Source organism: Micrasema longulum, unplaced genomic scaffold (genome assembly GCF_059751315.1).
Source record: "Micrasema longulum isolate JH-2025_06_02 unplaced genomic scaffold, ASM5975131v1 h1tg000177l, whole genome shotgun sequence".
Lineage (NCBI taxonomy): Eukaryota > Metazoa > Arthropoda > Insecta > Trichoptera > Brachycentridae > Micrasema > Micrasema longulum.
Window position 1 is genome coordinate 499 of NW_028277382.1, and position 23,292 is coordinate 23,790.

General features: G+C 30.4%; 1 protein-coding gene across 2 annotated transcripts in view; it reads left to right on the forward strand.

Moving 5' to 3' along the window:
* The first annotated feature begins 1,220 nt into the window (after positions 1-1,220).
* LOC148283936 (uncharacterized) overlaps positions 1,221-23,292 on the forward strand; it is a 62,827-nt gene continuing 40,755 nt past the window's right edge. The window contains exon 1 of one of the 2 annotated variants that reach the window (XM_088242902.1): positions 1,221-1,411. The gene's annotated coding sequence lies outside the window, so the exon portion shown is untranslated. The remainder of the gene's footprint in view (positions 1,412-23,292) is intronic. The other variant, XM_088242903.1, reaches the window with a different exon arrangement.

Consider the following 23,292-nt stretch of genomic DNA (forward strand, 5'->3'; position numbering starts at 1 on the left):
CGTCTCTTTGTCGGGACACCAATTAAACCAACATGCAAAACCCACTATACACCTTCACCATAGTTGTTGCACAAAAATATAAAACCAACACGACATGCATTTCAAATAAGCACATCTTGCAACCGGTAGACATATAAAAGTCGGTAGGTTATTTCAATATTCGTATCGGTCATTCAACGGGTTTAAAATTTAAATAAATATGTAAATGGCAGAATGGTAAATGTTACGCAGTATGTAAAGTGGTCACCAAAATTAGCTAATGACAGGTTATAAGCCCTATAAATGCCTAAACTAACTTTTTCTTGCGTTAAAGATATTCTCCGTCTCTTTTGTAACATGTAAACACAATTCATTTAAAAAACTGGAATATACACGTATTTTTATATTCATAAAACTTTCATATTTATAACCCTGATACATGGCTTTTCAAAAAACTCAAGCTTATGTTTTTTTACACTTATGTAAAAAAAAAATTCATACGTAAATTTATACATTAATCCATAAAATAAAAAACAAAAATGAATGCTATTTTTTTTTGTATATTCTTTTTTATTAATAAATTTCATAAAATGTACATGTTTTTTTAAAATTCTATCCAAATCTACTTTTACACATCCAGTAAATGTTATCACTGTAACTCTCCAAAAAATGAGACTAACTCTTGTGCTTGGAGAGTGACTTACACTGTTGTAGTTGTTTATTTATAAGAGTTTAATAATTTTAAAACAATAATACATTCATACTAATTTCTAATATAACTTGCGATTCTCTTGTTCACGAAATAAAAAAACACATATTGAGCATAGGTTTTCACATAAATTACATATCATATTTAAAATTTCTGTCTTATAAATCTGAAATTGATACTACCCAAAAACTATTCTAGTTTTAAAAAAAAAACCTATTTTTAAAAACTTTAGCGTCTTTGTATATTTATAAAATATTAGAACATCTTAATATTTATTGCCTTTCAAATATACATTTGAGCAACGTTAAATCCCTGATATATGACTGTTAAAAATAACGATATTGTAGACTTATCTCTACCGTAAAATCTTATAATAATATTGTAAAAACTCATATAGAATTCGCAATAGCAAAACGAGCTAAAAATTAGAATCATCTGATTTATCTCGTCTCGAGACGAAAACCCGTTTTATATATTATACACACTCGTAGTTATACAATATACTATGTACCGTGGTACCTGGCCATGTCTTCAGCGGTTGGCCACTGTAGGCTTTATTCTCAAGACAGACGGTTATGTCTTCGAGAACTCTCTTGATCTGTCGGTAACATAAAAATTGCAGGTGAATTATTTTTTAATCAGATTATATATTTATAATACGCGTGTTTTGATGTGTTTTGGACTGTAGTGAAATAATTTTTTTGGATACCTCGAATAAAAAAGGTAAGATTTTTTTCGATTTTAGATCTCCCTTGATATTATTTATCATCATCATTTCTCTATCCGCCCCCAAGGGTGCATAGGGATCTGCATTGGCACGCCAATAGCAGCGTTTATATATAATTGTTATTAAATGGTAGGTGAGTCTTTCTCTTCTGGTGCCAATCCTGGGCCCCGATTACAATGGGAAGTTAACAGAGTTATCTTCGACTGTCTATAAAGAAAAACCAATATTTGAGTACGAAAACGAAATTATTTGCATGAACACTCAAAGTATCTTCGTCGGTAACCTATAATTGAACGTTGTTATGTAGAAAGCAGCCAGCCATATAAAAGTGAAATAGAGATAATATCACTTTTATGAAAAGAGTGATTAATCAAATTTACCCATCAGTTGGAATGTTTTTAACTTTGGAAAATGATAAATAATGCATGCATTCATTTTTTTATAGTAAAAAAAAGAAGTTTGTTATATATTTGACCAGAGTGAATGATTTTAATGACAGCCAAATCTATTATTGAATAAAACCTCATACAAACTTTGAATGTATGAGGTGACATTCATGTTCATGACATTTTGACATCGCGAAATTTTCAGAAGGTGATTATTACAGTTTTTTGTATAAAAGCCGCCTGGCTGTTTTAAACAGAACATAGAACTGACTTTCCTTAATTCGAAAACACTAAAATCTATTTTATTCTAAATTGTGAACTGGCTGCTTTCTGCATAACTACGTTCAATTGAACATGTTTATAAGAAAAATTGTACGCATATTCTGGTTTTTATACACAAAACTTAATTTTACTTTGTAGATAAAATTGAAGATGGATCTTAACTTCCCATTGCAATCGGGGCCCCTTTGTCAGCCACGCTATTTTAACGAATTTATTTTCTACACATTTTTACTATTAAAAATAGTTTAAAAAGAGCGCGCAATAAATTAAATCAGTCTTCTTCAATGCCTCTGTCACAATTGTATTGAAAAATATTTTTTAATAAAACATTGTCAATATTTACAAAGTTATCAAACGTATCCAGATATAGAGTTCTTTTTTTTGCACAAACACTCAAAGGTTGGCCCAATCAAATATTGCAGTGTAGAACCACCTTTTAAACCAATATTTCTTGTCCACACTGCCAGGAATCTAACACAGAACCTCAAAAATAGTAGGCGAACTCGCCAACCACTACACAACGAGGCGGACTTATCTCCACTTGATTTCCTTTTAAAAAAAATTTCCTGAGAGTAGCCATCGAGTCTTGAAAAAATTCAAAATTGTATTCAATATTCCTAAGGAGTTTTTGTCAAAAAGGGACAAGGGATTTAAACATTAATTTAAAGGCGTATTTTAACTCGCGTACAAAAAGACAGAAAATATCGTATTACAACTGAAACCATTTTTCAAGTAAAAAGTATCATCATCATTCCCTTTTAAAATCCAATGGTGCATATGGCACTGCATTGATACACCAACCACAACGTATCTTGATCATTTTATATATATATTTTTTTTACTTTTTTTAAAAATGTTTACAGCAATAAACAATAAATGTTCATTTGTGTGTATGTGCGTATGTGAATGAGAGGGCGTGCATGTGTGGTCGCGTAAGTAAAGAAATGAATGATTGCAAATACTCTCTTTCGTCTACTTGACGTTCCATTTTGAAAGCTTGTAATCAAATAACATAATATATATAACGTAAAAACAAACACAAAGTCTTATAAAGCAAAAAAAAATCTTTCGAATGACGTATAACTTTGAGAATTTTATTTTACTTTTGTTCTCATTTTTTAATTTAAAAAAAACTCAGAACCACCTAATAAATAAATTTTAGCTATTGAATTGAACTGTTACTTACGAGTATTTTGAGTTTGTTGACATCTTTTGAGATTAGGTATTGTACTTAATAGCAAACTTACATTTAACAAGCATATTGAAAACACTATAGAAAAAGCGTACAAAATGTTAGTATTTGTCATACGATCAACCAAACCTTTTGCGAGAACTGACACATTAAAAAAAAATTGTTTCGTATGTACGTAGTGTCCTAAAGTTTGGTTCTCCGATTGGGAATCCTCAATATAATATTTGTAAAAATCGCATTGAACATATTGAAAACTGTTTTCTTAGACAATTAGATTTTAAATATAACGTTACGTTTTTGAAGAGTCCGCTAATTTTCATAAAATTCAAAATCTCGCAACTCAGCGTATCCTATTGGATATGAGCTTTCTCTATAAAATTGTCAATAACCTAATGGATAGCCTAAAAATCGTTAGAAGCATTTCATATCCATTCCCTGCCCGTAGAACTTGTCATTCTGTATTCTTCGACATTCCATGCTTACAGACTAATTATAAGAAGAATAGCACTCTTCAGAGACAGACTACCTACAATGACAGTTTTAGCGACATCGACATATTACACTGTAAACACTATCGTTTTATCAGATCTGTTAAAGACATTTTAAATTTATCTCCCGCTTAACTTTGAACTTTTATATACATGGACTACTTGTGAATCTTATGAATTATTGTTGGTTGTGAATGTTTTAGTGATAAATATAAATGTTCATGGAAGCAGAGAGAGAGGGGAGGAAGATAGAGTTGGAACTATACCATGTCTTCTCCCTTTGATGCAAGCACTTTTTATTTCATTTTTGTAATGTATCTTTTTTTCAGAATTATTTTTTTTCCTTTCTCCTTCTGTATTTATAATAAATTAACGTAAATTTCTGTAATTGGTATTATTTTTAAAATTTGTTATCTTGTACCTTGATTTTGTTAAAAAGACTGAATGATTTCCATAATAAATACACAAATTAATTCATTAATGAATTACTGTTGGATTCAAAACTATCTTAGTACTAGACAAATTTCTTAACAGGAAATATGGAATTAATGAAGATAGTAAAAATGAAGATTACCTATTTTTGAGGCTTATGACTTTTGATAGAGCAGATTACATAGGGAGCACGGCGAATGATACGCAGTGCTTTGTATATTTTTTATTTCTATATCTATGTTTAATATAACATATACATGGCTGTAGGTTTTTTTAAATAAAATCAAATAATTTATAAGGTATTCAGTGTTCATATATTATTATCATCATTATTCTCCTTTCCGCGCCCAGTGGTGCATAGAACGATGCATTGGTAAACCAAATGTAGCGTAATTCGATCATCTGTTTCCCGAATGTAAGGTGATCAAGCGCTAGTCCAGGAACAATGAAATATTGCAGTTCAAAAAGTTTATCTGTGTCCAGGAGGATGAAGAATACAGTTTACATAAACCGAATAATAACGAAGCAAGAACTCTGTTGGCGTGTTTTGTAATTTTCAAAACAGTAAAAACGCAAACCGATGTCCTTTTTTTATACTTTATTATATTTAAAGCGTACTTTAGTCTAAGTTTTCCACTAAGTCTAAAGAGTTTTTAGTTATGCACAATTTTTTTAAACAGTTTTGTTTCACACGCATACATACATTTAATAATTAACATTTTCGATAAGGTAACAATCTGATCTACTATCAATTTCAAGTCACAAAAATGTTTTACCGACAGGACATTAGAGAACGTTAAGTCAGTACTGCTTTACAAGTATCAAGTTAGTCACTGATATTAAGATGTAGACTCTGCAATGTAGTTCGAAACAAATAAAAATAACTCATATATTATAACTTTTTGTAACCCAGAAATAATAAGTTTTAAGTAAGTAGACCTCAAGTCTTAGATTAGCATGGTAAACACATATAAACACCTTTTTTTAATAATTATTGTTCTGCAAATTAATATTGTTTTTGTGGAAATTTTTGAGTCATGTATAGCAGCATACTTTAATCCTGTTTTTCTTTTTTTCGTTTGTCTTTTTTTATGTATAATTTTGAGTAATTTTTATTTTTGTTACTAAAATAACTTGTGCGTCCCTTTATAAAATCGTTTCTATGTAGGCTTGTATAGGTGTCGAATGTGTACGCACTATAATATCACATAAATTAATAAAAATGAATGGTCTACGCTCAAACATTGACATTTATAAGCCTTTTTTTTAAATTGCGCTTTCTGGCGTAATTTGAAGTCGTGATTTTTTTTGTAAATTGTATTGTTGTTTTTTACGAAAGTTTAGAAGTGCTGTATTTGGAAAAAAAATTAAAAAAACACTGGAGTAAATTAAAATACTCGTTTTTACAGGAGAGCAATTTCGCCCAATAAATTAACTTATTCGCAACTAAAAAGGCACAACTTAAAATTCACTCACTTGACCTTTTTTGTCAAAAATGTTTTCAGAAAAAAACATAGCATAATAAACTGATCGTTGGGCCACTATCATATCCATAAAAAGTATAATATTTACATGTTTTATTTAATTGTCATTCCCCTTTTCACAGTCAGTGATGCAACAATTTAATTGTTCTAATTTCAATTATTATTTTATTTATTATACACTGTGTTTTTAGCTAGTTTTTTACTGTCTCAGAATGGAGTCATTTACATTAAAACTATCTGTCATTGAATACATTTTTGTTATTTTCTTAGGTTAACTTTTTCTTTATTTCTTTCTAATTTTATTTACATTTTTTAATCTTAATTTTAATAGGTACTTTTGTTTTTTTATTATTTTTATTTTTTCTGTGGATATGAATTGAAATTTTCGATTTACTTTGTTTTATTTTTTATCTTGTATTTATTACATTTATGAGCACACACTATTTATACATATTTTTTTAAACCCATATTTAAAATAAATTCAAGTAAATGGCTATTCTTTAATTTTAATTTTATTATTTTACTCTATTTTCTTACTTTTAAAAAAACATTTCTTTAAATCATTTTTATCTGTTTTTGTTGAGTTTTTTCATCTTTATAATATTTTTCAAAGCACCAAAAATAAATATATGTTCAATATTTGATACGTATACAGTCTTATGTCTGTACTCTTTTATTTTATTATTAATTTAAACTAATGTCTGAGCACCCGATGACAATATTTAATAGTTTATCGGGACCAAATATATTTTAATACCTTGTTTTCTTTATAATGTATTAAAATTGTAATAATGTATATATTTAATTGAATAAAAACTCTATTAAAAATAAAATTTAAAAAATAAATAAAAATAAAGAATTATTCTAGGTATTTAGAATCTGATTCACGATAATCTATTTAAAATCTGCTTTTGAACATTAAAGCATTGAAGATACGTATAACATACAATTATATAAGAGGAGCCTGGTATTAATTTTGATCCGATATGAAATGCTTTTAATCGAATATCGCTTAGCATTTATGCACACCAAATGTAATATCAATTCGGTAGCCCAAAAATGACAAGTACTTTGCGGTGACAGCGGTGTTTTGTTACTCATATTGTATTTCTGTAACTCATTGTTTTCCATTGAAATAAAACGCAATAAACACGAGAGAAGGCAGAGGTCATAGAACTATTTGTAAATTATAATATACGAGTATAGGGATGTGCGAATTTCGTTGAATCTTCATTATTTAGGTCGATTTTCAATATTCGGCCTCTCTGGTGAATCGATCTTAAAGATAAAGCCCGATCGGCCCATTTCGATGAATGATTTCAAATCTACAATTAATTCATTCAATCTATCATCACAGTGATTAAAAATAAGTTTTCTATTTAATAATCAATTTCAATCTAATTTATGGATCATACTAAATAATTTATTTAATGTACATTACTTGTCTAGAAATAACCGATTGTTTGTTTAAAAATAATGATATGAAATCCAAGTCAGATTTTTGTTTAAATTGTTAATTTCAGCGACCACATAAAAAACGCTTTTTAAAAATAAGTATTTTTGTTGTTGTTAAAACGTCACACTGTTGCAAATGTATTTAGAACTTAATAAATATAACAATTCAACGAAATGCAATGATTAAAAAAACCGGGTTTTGGTCTCGTGGATATTTTCGCAAACTCACGAATCAAAGGTCCGAGGTTCGAATCCCGCTCTTCCACAACTTGAGTCCCAGTTTCTAATATAGAATTGTATAAAAGTTATACAAATTTGAAATGTTCGGGTAAATCATTAGAACGCATTTTTTTTTTCGTATTTTTAAATAAAAAAAAGTCTTTTAAATACTATCGTTATGAAAATAAATGAATAAATAATTATATTAAACACAAATTTATTTGTTTTTTACTATTTGTTACTATAATAGCGTTTGTTTTAATGCGTAATGAGTGCAAATAGCGAAAATGAAGAAAAAAAACGAATTTAATGAACGTGACTCAATATTTATATATAATCACATACCTACGTTTTTTCTATCGGTTTCAAGTCGTTTCCATCTCTTGGTCAGAACACTAATTACACTAACATGTAAATCCCCCCATACACCTACACCGTAGTACTCATACAAAAATATTTAACTAATATGTTTCCATGATTTAATATTGTGGGAGCAATAATCAAATAAATGGGGGAGGGAGGGAATAAGCATTTTGTTGTAATTATTGTTCTGACAAAAAGACGGGCACGTCTTGAAATCGGTAATCATAAAAATGTCGGTTTGTATACAAACATTTAATCACATTTATTGAAATGTTTGACCACAAAGTAAAAACTTAAATATAAACAATAAAATCTAATTAGTCTAGACAATCTTAAAATTCAATTATGAATTTTTAATATCCAGTTAGCTATAGTAGGCATAAAATATTTAATTAATTATTTATAATCCATTACTAAAACCATATTCATATACTGTTTCGTATTCGATCTGTCTCAAGGTCATTCAATTTTTTAATTCGGTAATATTCTATGCCGAAAAAGGATTATAGTTACATCACTAGTGGTTTATGCCCGTAGCAAGTAGTGCCTCTAGCGGTCAGGACGACTAACAGGTAACTGGTAACAGGCAATAGAATGTGCCCTAACAGGATCGGTGAACTTCTAACATCACAAGCCAAGCTAACCTGCAGCTGGCTTATCCACACACTGCATATAAATGATCAGACACACTGTGGATCATTCGCGCGAATAGTCAAGGTACACTTAACACTTAATTATGCCCAACACTACTAAGGTTGGCGTACTAGTTTAGCCATGACCGTGAAAAAACAACTCGATGTTAATATGTCCAAATATTTAAGGATCAATACTGGAGTTCAACCCTCTTTTGATTTTATTTAAAGATACAAATATTTCAACAGAGACAACGGAACTTTATATTTTTAATTTAATTGGGAAACAATTACACATAACTGTACATAAATAATGAATAGTTGAAAAAGAAATGACTCCACGTGGATAAAATATTCTCGGTCTCAGCGAGACACATTGGAAATAAGAAGATACTTTTACGACCGACAGTGGAAACACTGTGTATTTTGTTGGACCAGGAGAAGAAAACAGAAATGGAGTTGCTTCCATAGTTCCACCAAATATTCAAAAATCTTTTGTAGGTTATAATTGTTATATTGTTGATGTATACTTCATTAGTGAGAAGCCAGTTAGAGTATAACTCTATAATATGGACTCCGTACTTCAGCCAAAATTCTCTTAAAGGGGCCAAAAAAATTCTTAAGGTATATTCATTTTAAACTTAGAATCAGTCATGAATTTTTAAATTACATTTTTTTACTAAAACCATTAAATTTGTTAAAACTAAGCGATAGAAGAAAAATTATAGACCTCTTTAATTTATCTAAAATTGTAAATTAAATATGGGATTGCCCTGAACTATTATCTCTCATAAACTCCAGGGTGCCTAGAAGAATGACTAGACAGGTGCCACCGTTTTGTAGCAACAATTTACGGAAATAACCGTGGAGTAAGACTTTTGGATCTTTGTTTGGATGGAAAATACACTATAACAAATACGGATTTCAAACACCACGCACGCAGGCTCTACACTTAAAAATTTCCGGGGGATAACTAGAGGAACCAGATTGTTTTCATATTAGTGAATTCAAGATGGAGATCGTCAATAACTAATGTTAAAACCTATCCTTAAGCAGGTTGCGGTTCCAACCATCAGCTTTTCTAGTCTAGCCTTGTCTAGCCTAGCCTTTTAATAGAATTTGTCAATTTAAGTGATCGAAGTAAACAAAACAAAGGAGACAAACAAAACAAAAGAACCTCACGAAAACAAAAGAAACGTATGTAATTTCACATTCACGAAATAAAGATCCAACGGGAGTATCAAGAATACTCCATGTATTTTTGCCACAAAGACACGATTTGTGTCAATCATGCGCGCACTCTTAGAACTCTTTACTTCACATTTGTTCGAAGTCAATTAGAATTCGCATCTCCCGCTTGGAGCCCTCAATACAAAAAATACATTAACCGAATTGAATCTATACAATCAAAATTTTTATCGTATTGCAATTTTAGACGGTTGACTCAGAATACAGGTCCAGATGAGTCTATAAACTTACCTAAACTCCAAACTCTCCAAACTCGAAGGAACATGGCTGATGCCATTTTTATGTATAAAACTTTGAATAACATGATAGATTGCCCTAAGATTCTGTCACTTATTAATTTTAGATTCCCAGTAACGCAGACCAGAAACCAATCTCTTTTTAAAATTTCTAAATGTAAAACTAAATCTTTTCAAAATTCATTTGTAAATAGAACCTGCCATATGTGTAATCAAAAATTAAATTGTATTGATATTAATAATATATCTTTAATTTCCTTTAAAAGTGAAATATCCAAAAATAATTCAAGTTATGATGTTGCGCCTTGAATCCGCAGCCTATATTATGCAGGTGATGTGCAGTTCTGTATGTAGGCACATAATAAATGAACACTGTATGGTCAACTATAGTTGTATTATTTATTGTAATGTGCAACTGTGTGACCAATATTCATTTACATTTCTAGTAATATTATAAGTTTTGTATGATTAGTTATTTTATGTTATGTATAATTTTTATGTGACAACATTTACAATAACAATATTATGTGGAAGCCTCTAATTGGACTTTATGATATGTATTTATGGTATAATTGATTCTTATAAATGTATAAATGTCTGTTGGCTTTCCAATGAAATAAAAATATAAAAAAAATAATTTTAAAAAAAACATATTTTCGCATAATTCGAGAAGCTCATCATGCGCTGCATTGCTTAAGTTACCAACTGAACGAAAAAAAAACTATTTTTGTTGTGCGATATTTCGCCGGGAGCACTTTGTGTGCAACATAAAAGGGTACTCACAAACTTTGGTGATTTGTCTGGGTTTCGAAAAGTTTAGAGTGAATGCTCGGTGAAACGAAATCATTAAAATTTATAATTACATTTTGAGCATCATGAAACAAAGAATATCAAATCAGCATTACATTTTCACAAATTTGCACTTTTTTTAAACAATACGTATAGTAAAATAGCACTCCTTTTTTTTAGTCCGTGACAATTTAATAAAACTGCTAAAAATAATATTAAGCAGATGGTTTTAATATTTGTAATAGTATAATAAAAGACTCATACTTTTCTTTATTCACTCGACAGTGTTACCCTAGCTTCTGTAAAGGAAATTAAAGACCTCGGTATCATATTTTATGAAACCATTTATTTTAGTCGTCATATAGATTAGTCGTCATATAGATAAGAGTGTGCAAATGCTTCTATTTATAAAGAGTTCAGCAAAAAAATTAAATTAATCAAAATTATTAATATAAAAATAAATTAACAAACTACAACAGGGATGGAGAATACCTTTAAGTAGGGAATATGGAAGTCTAGGCATTTACAGGGCTTATGACCTGTCGTTTGCTGGTTTAAGTGGCCACTTTACACTTTGTGTAACATTCACCATTTTGCCCATGTTCGAACATCCATATTTCTTAAATTTATTTCAACAGAGAGGGAAAACATTTTTGAGAAGGGAATATGGAAGTCTAGGTATTTACAGGGCTCATGATATGTCATTGGCTGGTTTAAGTGGCCACTTTACACACTGTGTAACATTCACCATTTTGCCTATGTTCGAACATCTATATTTCTTAAATTCATCAATTTGTTGATTTTAGTGAAGTTAAAGAGCTGAAACCTTTATTTTTTCACTTGCTCTATTCAATAAGTTTTTGACTATTTTTAAAAATTTATTTAGGTTTTTTTCCTCGAGATTTTCAACGGGTATTAAATTAAACAGTTTTGGTACTACACTTTGGCTTAAGTGGCCACTTTACACACTGTGTAACATTCACCATTCTGCCCATTTTTGAACATCTATATTCCTTCAATTCTTTTTTCTGCTGATGTTTGTGAAGTAAAACAGCTGAAACCTTTATTTATGCTGGAAAGATTCATCGATTGAATAATTTCACCCACATACTAGGCAACGCCTGAATTTTTTTTTTCAATTTCGATACTTCTTCATGGACCAGGTGGATTTACCAAAAATATTTTGAGTTTGTCCAAATTTTTGTAGACAAGAACTGTATCAACTTCCTAGGGAGTTGTGAATATTAACATGTTACAATAGAGGTGAAGAACAATTTAAATAAGGTAATTTAGAAGTCTAGGCATCTACAAGGCTTATGATCTGTCATTTGCTGGAGTTGTGAATATTAACATGTTACAATAGAGGTGAAGAACAATTTAAATAAGGTAATTTAAAAGTCTAGGCATCTACAAGGCTTATGATCTGTCATTTGCTGGTTTAAGTTGGCACTTTACACAATGTGTATCTAAATTGTTCTTCATCTCTGCTATTTTTTTAATATTTTATTTTATTTTATTTTTATTTTATTCTTGCACCACAACAGGCCAGGAGGCCCAATTACAGCGGTGAATTACATCACAGAACACCCAGGCTTGAGAAAAATCACATTTAATTTTTGTGTTCTCACCGGGAATCGAACCCGGAACCTTCCGTCTGTGAGTCAAGCGTCTTGACCACTACACCACGGAGGCATTAACAGCTTCCTAGGGAGTTGAATCCAGTCCTTGTCTACAAAAATTCCGACAAACTCAAAATATTGATCTTAATATATTACATAAAATAGTAATTCTCAAACTCCATGAGACTAAAAGACATGTGTTGAGTTGGGATACAACATAATGGAACTTGAGAGGATACATAGGATTTAATAATAAAAAAATAAAAGTTGTAACGTAAATATCAGTTTCATATCACCATCTGAACAACACGCAGTACTATGCGTGCATCACTATCCAATTATTAATTACTATAAACTTATTATTAATTACTATAAACTATCAAAAATAATTTTCCTTGTGCGGTATTTTCTTCATATTGGAAACTTATGTCATTACAGCCAATCGTATAAACTACCTAAAATAAGATTTCTGAAATGGTTATATTCATTCTGATATGATTCCGTTTCGCGTGATTACTGTGTACTGTATGTGCAGGTACTTGTCTCACAATGGCGATTGCGAAAGGGAGCCATGTTACAACACGAGACGCTCTTTTGCACAAAACGTGAACATATATTGCCGAAACGTACCGCACTAAACGAACAAGAAGTTGTTGCACGCCAGAACAGGCGAATAAGGGGGAATCAAATACCATGGAATCACTTCTCTACAATATCGCAGAGTGTGTGCGGACCAACTACTGCTTTACAAAATTATGACAGGAATAGTCGACTGTACAGAACTACTTAGTTTAATAACAATACATGTGCCAGCCAGGATTTGAAGACGGTACTACCTGTTTCATGTACCAATAAGTAAAACATCGTCTGTTAAAAATGCTTTTTTTCGTAGGACTTTTTCAGTGTACAATACAAAATTTAAAGATATAGATTACACAAACATCACTCTGTCAGATTTAAAATTTACACTAAAAATGCATTATGTAACTTAGTAGACATTATATTAATAAATATGTACATCTCCCTTCCCCTCCTTATCCTCTCTTCAAGCATTCTTGTCCTAATCCCGCCCAATTCACAATAACTTACTGTACTTAAAAAATAAAAATAAAATCTTTGATTATTGAAAAATATTTACTAGTACATGAAAATAACATTTTTATATGCTATATGTAATATATTTTCTTTACTAACTTTGTATACTTTGTAGAAATCTGTTATTAGTTCTGAGTTTATACACTATATCTGTTTGTTTACTATAAATATGTATGTAGAACTGTTGATTTCCCGAATAAAATTTAAAAAATATTTTAAAAAATAGGTTTCGAAGAATAAATATCAGTGATATATTGCTAGTAGTAATAATTTGATGGGTGTCTTTGTTTTAAAGAGAAATTCCCACATTTTTCCGTGTTTAACCCGCAACGCGCCACGGCGCTGCGTGCCAGTTTTTTCTACATTTGAAATAGCACGCTAAATGCAAGCCAATTCACCAGTAGCGCCATGAGTATTCGTAGTCCACTATTTGCACCCTTAAAGCAATAATACGAAACCGGCTAATAAAATTGCCCATTCGGACAAAAAACATTCTATGATTATCAACCATGAAGTAAGCTACAGTTTACAGCAATACAAAAGGCCGCAAATACTCAGGTAGAAAATATCAAGAACCGAAACCGTCCTTTACACGTTTGTTGTAAAACCAAAGTTGGAACCAAAAATTTGGATCGCTTTTGTTCTATGCAATATAGCTAAATGTTTCTATTTAAAGCGGGAGCGAATTATTATTCCGAGTTTGCACCACTCATTGGTGCAAAATGTCTTAAAGCAGGTTACGGTGTGGAGTGCCATGCACGTGCACTAACGTCACTTCCAATCGCACGTGTAGCTAAGGGTTAACTGAACTGAGATTCCAGAGTCACCATAAAGTCACGTGCGTTGCGTGTTGTGGACCGAAATGAAGATTCAAGAAGCAAGGGAATAGGATGCAGTAACAGCAGCTTTAGAAACATTGACAATGGTCACAGATGCTAATGAAGATTTCTTATTGTTTGATGATATTCCGATAGAGATGATTTGAGATTGATTTCTGTTTTATCGTTTGTAATTTTCATAGTTTCACACAAAAAAATATACCAATTGCCAACCAACCATCAAATAGACTCCAAAACCTTGTAAAAGTCCAAGCTTTGGTTTATGTAGGCTCATCCACCTCTGCGGGCGGTGCATGCACATTAGAAATTAAAAGACGCATCTTAATCGCAAAAAATGCCGTGACTCGACTGACTAAAATTTGGCAAGATCGATGCATCTTGAAGGAAACTAAAATGTTCATAGTGCGTACGCTTGTGTTCCCAATATCTTATATGGCGCAGAAACGTGGACAGTTAAAACACGTGAGCAGGAGAGAATAGATGCCTTCGAGGTGTGGTGTTGGCGTCGAATACTGAGAATACCATATACCAATAGTCAGAAGAACAAATGTCTCTATACTGGAGGAACTTAACGTAAAAGTTCACCTATCGGCCAAATGCTGCCGATGTATTCTGATGTTCTTCGGACACAGCTAGACGCAACCTAGAAAATCTGGAGAAAAAAATCATCATAGGCAGTGTGCCAGGACGAAGAAGCAGACTCAGGTGAAAACAACGTCACGGGTGACCCTATATGGAGCTGTGGAGAGGGTGCAGAGCCACGAAGGGTGTAGACGCTCTGTAAATGGAATGGCTGGAAAGAGTACCAATGATCACGACCCTTAGAACTGAGGAATGACAGAGAAGAAGAACTGCCAAATCAAACTGTGTTTTTTACGCCTATATCCCTTAGTGCCTAATGTTCGTACAAAATAAATTACACTATTTGATCTACATAAATATACGAGTATATCGGAAATTTTGATATACAAATCATGATATTTTTGAAACCCTCATGAAAATTCACTACAGCTCTTATTTGACTTATTTATTCAATATTTTTTTATAATACGTTACAAAATTTATATTAAGCTAGCGGACCCTACAGATGTTGTCCTGCCCGAACGTTGGCTTGCCTGTTATTAGCTTGGGAAAAGACTTTCGATAAGTAGGTACCTAGGTACTCGTTTATTATTGAGTCCCAAAACTAAAAATTATCAATATTCAAATATCGAGTTATTTTTGCAAATTGACGTTTGACAACTAGGTTTTTCTCGCCAACAGGGGTGCATTTTATTCATGAATTCCATATTCAATAATGTATTGAATGTCAGTCATTTAGTATTATCAAAAATCCAGTTAAAATAAAAAAATGGGAAGAAATTATAAGGAATGTAAGGAAAAAATTTGATTTGGATCTATAAAAAGCGAACGTTTGTAAACATTAAAAAACAAACTTATTTTAAACACAAAAAAAAAACATCCTTCAATTTTTTTGTAAATGCATTCTCATTGAATGCAAAACTGGTAGGTTGATTAAAAAAATATTTATGCTTTTAACTTTTTTTACAGATTCGATTGAAAGTTTTGATATTAACGAACACGCGCAGCGCAAAGGTCTACATTTCTCTGACAACCGCAAGTAAATCGGTTCAGCCGTTTAGGAGGAGTTTAGTGACATCACACGAACAAAAGAATTATATTTATAAAGATATCAAGGCGGACATGACACGAAAGAAATTAACAATACAATTTTAATGTGCAAAACGTAAAAATAAAAATACCCAGTAATTAGAGTAAAGGGAAGCTACCATCCCTAAACTTTATTTCAGAAACATGAAAGATGTCGGTATCCGAAGAGATACGTTTGAGTAAAGACATTGCTCTTTCTACTGGAATTACCTTTGGCAGGCTGGTTCTGCAAGCAGGAAGATAAAACAGCTGAAGCCGCCGATGTCAAAGGCAGTCCTTAGAAACGTACAGAAAAACACTATCCATAACAAGTTGATCGTAATACCACTATCAAGTGGAAAAAATACCGAAGCAAAAATGCGTGAATCATAAAAAAAAAACTGTGTTTTCAATTAATAATATTTTGGATATATTCAAATATTTGCTGACGAATTGTGGACTTTCGCTGGCAGGATTGATATAAATATAAGGTTATTTTTTAACAAAGATGAATGTTTTTTATCGTTTCAAGATCTTTTTAGTGTGTACATTAAAAAGTAATCCACACCATTAAGTGATTTCCTTGGTATATTTTTACCTTTGAAATCTCAACCTATCTAAAAAAAAATCTGTTCTCAAGCTCTTGAAAATATGGAAATCAATGCATTTACAAAACTTTCCATTTTTTGTCTATTATAAAGGTACCTAAATGGTTTTAAAACTGGCCGATTTCAATGCGAAGTAAGAAGAGGAAATAATAAATCTAAATACCCGTACGTACATGGAAATTCTTCTAAATTCTCAAAATGGCTACCAAAAAAGTATGGTCATAGAATTCGTTACACGAGATCCATTTGCACGCTATTTTTTTATCTATTTATACCTCTGTCTATTTTGAAATGTCAAAGGTTAAAAGATGTCAAAGGTCAAAATATCCCCAGGAAAACACTGAATGATGTGGATATTTATTTTTTAATTCACACGCTAAAAAGACCTATGCACGATAAAATAAACATGGTGAAAACTAATGCTTTACCTACAAATGTAAAAAATGTATTGTTATTAACAACGGTTAATTTTATTGTTTCAAATAAAATACATCACATTGATAATTCAACAAAAATACATCAAATAATTAATACTGAACACAAAACACTCTTTTTTTTTCATTTCACAATTCACACATAATATTGAATATTGAATATTTTGTGGATGTAGCCACTTCACTGGTTCATAGACACATCCCAGAGAGTCGAATGTATTATTTTGCTTATTAATATGTATGTATTACGAAAAATGAGTGTATTTATAACCTTAAAGCTTTTAATTTATAACATAGTAACCTTCCATATTCATTGAATTTGGAAGTTAACTACGTATATGCTGAATGGTAATTGTTAAGCGATCGCTTAAACCAGCCAATGACAAGTCATAAACTCTGTAAATTCTTTGATTTACAATATTTCTTTCCCCACAACAAATTGCATCTCTGTTGAAACATCTATTAAGCTCAATAAACTCACTAGAGAAAAGCATTTATTAAAAAAGCTGAACTTTAGTAACAATACTAGCGAAATAATAAACCGAACCTAGTAAATTTTCTTTGATCTTTTAAAATAGACGAAACTTTTTGATATATTTGTAATGAAGGGTATAAGATATAAAGGATAAATGTGAAAAAATAATTTTTAAGATATAACGTTTTCTGTATTTTCAAATCTCTTGGGCATTAAAATAAACGTATAAATATAAAGGGGTATGCTTAATGTAAATAACCTATTCTGTTTTATGTAATCTAAAATCGCTTTATTTCCAGTATTTAACTGACATCCACCTTTATACCCCGTATGCATTTTTTCTTGTTCAATTTTAATTTTACTTTTATATTATAATTTTAATTTTACCTTGAAAAGTAGTGACTGTTAAGTAAATAGCAGCATTTATCGATACTATTCCTGGCCGATAACCTTTCATTCCCATCCTTCCTTTGACCCATCTTTATGGTACCTACCTAACATCGAGATAGAAGATATTCAAAATTAGAAGTTTCGGATTTAGAACAAAAACAAAACAACATTGACATAAAATCGGATAAAAAAGTGGTTGAAATCGTCGCGTGTCGTGAAAAACATTGTCTCATTTTATAGTTCATTTTGTGATCCAGTGCCAGAAATTGAAGAACATTCAGATTATAATAAAGGTAGGTATCCACTCCATGTACCTATTCCTTTCTCAAATATTTCTCAATTAACAAAACTGAATGAAATTCGATTTTCATTTACAGTCCGCCTTTTCGTTAACAGTGACTTTATGTCAAATTTTATTTAAAAGAAATGTTGATTATGTGAGCTGTCGTTAGATGCCATTATTAGTACAAAAAACATGACAATTAACATCCATATTTTATATCTTGTACCCTTCAAATATGAAATCGAGGTTTTTTTAGTGAACCTAGGTAATTTAATAAATTTTAAAAACTTTGATTATTTAGAAAGTTTCATTTATTAACATTATTATTGCACTAATATTTGAATTTAGTCCTGCTATTCTAATTAATAAACTTTTGTCAATGAGTTGACAGTTTATTAATTTTGTGACAACTCGCCCAATTTATTTCAGGAAATGCTAACTAAAAACAAGTGACAAGCAATTTAATTTTTTCCATTGCCAACCCTGACCTTTTCTTCTGTCAAAAGCGTGAATAAAAGTCTTTACATTATGCTTAACAAGTTTAAAAACTATTGCACGAAACTTTTTATGTCAAAAATGAGTCTATGGGAGAAATGCGAAGAAAAACAAAATAAAGTTAGAAAACCGAGGCTCTTTTTGTCGATCTCGCTCATTTTGTGGTCCAAAACTGAGATACTTTTTAAAATTTCAATTTTACAAAACACGATTTTACTATCCACGGCTTTTGCTGCTTCATTCACTGTGAGTTTGCCAGCTAATAAAGAAAGCTTAGTCAAGCGTCAAAGCGTCAGTTATTGTCATTTTTTTCTAGGAAAAATATTGCTACATTGCAATTTGAAATCACCCTTTAAATAAATAATTCATGTAAAAATAAAATCCAGAAATCGTCTTTATAAATTTGGACGTATTTGAAATAAATTTGGTAGTAATGGAATATATATACTTTCTATAAACAATTGTAGTCTTATGGTGTATACTTACATATTTTTCAATTTCTTGGTTATTTTCAACGAGTTGTAATTAGTTATTTATTTGTTTATTTACTATATACATACGGCCTAAGCCAATTACAACAGTTACATGAAGAAACATAAATGCAAGAAATTGAACAAAAATAACATAAAACTATTTAGCAAAGACAAACAAGGGCAAAACAATAATAGTATACAATATATTTAAAAAAATTAAGATAGATCAAAAACTTTGAGCTAAACCATGCCAATCCAACTTCATCCCACACTGTTTAGTCGCGAAGAGATCTACGAAAAGCCGGAAGATCTATCCAAAAAATTCCAAGTCGTGTGATGAATTGACTAATCTACACATTCTGGACATTGGGACATTATCTATTGGAAAATGGTATTTACGTTTCGATCTCAGTTTTCTTACAGTTCAAACGAGTAAATTAATATCTGTTATCAATAATATTATTTTTACTAGATGTTTTTAGGAGTTAAAATAGCTTTTTTTTATTCCAACTTCTTGTATAATAAAAAATTCTTCAATAGTCGATTGTTCAAACATAATATTATATTTCGTATAGTTCCGCTTCATATTATAGTGGAAAACAAGGCGCTCGTGTGTGAGAAATGGCAATCGGAAACACATTATGTCAATATAAAAATGCATCTGACTGAAATGGAATTGAGAAAACCCTGTTGAAACGAATTTCAAAAATAACGTTCGTAAGAAATAATAAAAAATAAATGTACATCGTTGTCATCATTTCATTTTCTGCTCATAGAAGTGCAAGTGCACTTCGCTGATACTCAAATCGTTGCATAGAAAGCTTTTTTAAGGCCCAAGACACAAATGAACCAGTTGCCGAGGCTAGTTATTTTATTTATTTATTAACGCCTAAAGGGCTTTTACATATAGAGGTTATAAAAAATTTGCAAATCTAAAAACACAATTAAAAATGAAAAAAATACAGACTTAAAAAAATGAAAATACTAGAAACTAAAATACTATTCCATTTTTTTTAATTATCGGCTCTTGAAATTTGTTAAGGTTTTAGCAAATATAATCAATTTTTTGGTCATCAGTTTTTTTGTTCCCGAGAGAACGAATTCTCGGGAACAGAGAATTAATGCGCAGATTCAACTTAGATTTATTAATATATCCAAAGTAAATATGATGCCTCACACAGGCACATTGAAATAAATACATTTAACCAAATCAGGAACATAAAAAAAAGCACAATTTAATACAAAAAAAAACATATGAGATAAGATAAGATAAGATTATAGTTTCTCGCGGTAAATGCAATTTAAAATTTTTGAACCGAAGAAATTTATGCTGGATCTTTTCAATTTTATGACAATGGGTAGCATTGAAAGGTGACCAAATTGAAAAATTGTAATCTTATTGACTCCTAACCAATGAACAATATAATTTTTTGATTGATAATATTGATCTAAAATCTTTTGCTGACCTCAATACGAATCCGAGCATTTGCATACCCTTCTTTGATATATGACTACAAAAAAGGGTTTAATTAAATATTCATGTGGGACTGACTGTGACATAAATATTTTATGTCATCCTTATATTTTTCCTTTATATTTTATGTCATCTCTCCGTACATTTAAAAAAAAAATACTATTCAAACCGACGTGCGTCCAGCTCGTAGTACTTCTCTGAACTGACAAATAAATAGTGACCCATCGAAGTTTTGGTTTAGGCGAGTTTTGGCCAATAAAACAATCACCAGCGGTTTCAGTTTCGGACAAACATTAGTCGAAACTTCGGCTCGGCCGAAACCTGCGGTCGGGATGTGTCGGATTACGTTCAGCTGTACTCTCGGATTCATATATTCATATTCATAAATAAAAAAAACAACTCAATTAGAGATATTAGATTTTTGTTCATTCAAATAATTGGTTATTATATTACCGTTGTCTACCATAAACAATTTCAACTAAACTGATTTTGTGATTTGTTGACTAATGTTAGAAGTTCTAGTTAGTTATCTAGTAAGATCTTTCGTGTTTATATTTTTGTTATTCCTTCATAGTTAGTAAGTTCTTAAAGCGTACATTGTAAAATGTTGTGAATAAATTTTCTTAATTAATTAATTGAAGAACTAGATTTTAGTACAAATGTCCTAAAATGTACTAACAAATTTATGAACTGTTACATACAAGTAATGTGTATAACACAACAGTGAACCTCAGTATTTCTCAATAACCCTTAAGCTAATGTTAAATAATATATTGTAATTTATTTTTTAAAAGTCTCTGAGATTTGTCCGATAATCTTACTTATTGAAATAAAACCAAAAAACGCTAAAAATAAACAAATTTAAACTTTTTATTTGTGCGTATTACATTTATTTAAATGTACTTGTAATGATTAACAATAAAAACGCCTCATTTTGTGCGTTTTGAAGTCACTTATGTATTTAAATAAGTTTCGGTTTCGCCCGAAACTAGAATAAAAGAAGAAATTTGATATCGGTTTTGGCTGAAAATCTTGTTTCGGTAAGTCACTACGAATAAATGAATATATTATTAGAATCATTTAAGGGCGCCGCCGCCGGCAGTGCAAATTCAATTACTTTGATGTGGTTTAAATGCATTTAGAAAAATGTTTAACTTATTTTATCTGGACTTATGAAAGGATTTATAACAGGCGCACGGAGCATAACGAGAAATATATTTTCCGTGTTTTAACGTATGTTTCTACATTGATTTCTAGTATATTTATAAAAAAAACATATATTTGAGATTTCAAGCACCGTATGTTTTAGATATTTATCTAACTATCCCTTCAGAATTGACAGTTCAATTATTAGTAATGTTGCTTCTGTTGGAATGATGTAAAAAAAGGGGTAAGACATTCGAATCCATGACCTGAAGCATGTTTAAACCTTTCGACTTCGCAATTTTATATTACTATTCTCTGTTTTTTTTAGTCTAATCCACTAGCAGAAAGAGAAGAGAGATATAAACATATGAAAGCAAGGATTATGTAGATTAGTATGTTTTTTTTTAATATTTTGATATGTTTTTTTAGTTTGAATGTGTTTTTTTTTTATTTCAATATTTATTTTTATTTTATTTATTTGGAAAACCAACAGCTATAATAACCTTATATTTATATATAACAAAACAAAAAACAAATAAGCCAATTACAGGTGTTCACAAGTAGTATCGCAGTAAGTTCAAAAAGATTCTCGAATATAAAATGAATAGTAATTTAATGTTAATTCAAAAGAAAAGAAAAAATACTACGAATTATTTCGAAAGCAAACGCCGTACGTCATAAAGATTATTTGCAAATAAATCAATGTTAAATGATTTATTTATTACATTAAAATTATTAAAAGTTCACCATAAATATGAATTTTGCCTATAATTAGATGAAACGAGAGGTATGTGAAGAAGAAGGTTTATGTTAAAATATATTTGAAGTGTCATGTTAGAACAAAAAACGATAACAATAAAATTCTATAAATGTAACTATGTCGAATTCTGCAATAAAATCGAAAATATCGGTGTACATTAGGGTTGGCTGATATTTTTTTTCTGAATTTTGAAATGAAAGGTGTCTAAAAAGTTGCCTTTTGGATTACTCGGGATGCAAAAAATATATAAAAAAATATTTGATAATACTTTTGGCCCTCAACCACAGCTTAAAGTTTTCGAAAAAGTCAATTTTTCGCACTAAACCGGCTGTCATTTCTTATTTAAGTAAGAAAATCAGTCGTATTAAATTTTATAATCTGCATTAAATCTTATTATATAAGCATCCAAGGGCGTGAGTTGCACTTTGTTTTGTAATAAATGGGTAGTATTGTTTTAATGTGCTATTGTTTTCGTCAATATTTGTCAGGCGCTCCACGGAATCAGTTCCGTGGAGTGTAAACTTTTTGCATTTCGGTAGTTTTAAAACGTGTTTGAATTTGTACTGTGATTCTTTACGAACATCTTTACGAACAAAAAATAATTTTATCAGTATAGAAAATTAAAAAATGTTCAGACAGTTATAAACTTCAAACTTCTGTTGAGGGCCAAAAGTAGTATGGATTTTTTTTTTAAATAATTTTTACGTTCAATGCGATCCAAAGGGCAACTTTTTAGACCCCTTTCACTTTGATATCTAAAAAAAAAAAAAACTTTATACATCATCAGCCTACTCAAATGTACATATACCGTTATACACTGAACATAAAATTTCTCCCATTCATCTTTTACTAAAAAAAAAAAAGTTTCTTTAACTAGTTACCCGAATAAATCAGGAAAGGATGTCAAATTACATCAATATACTGTAAACA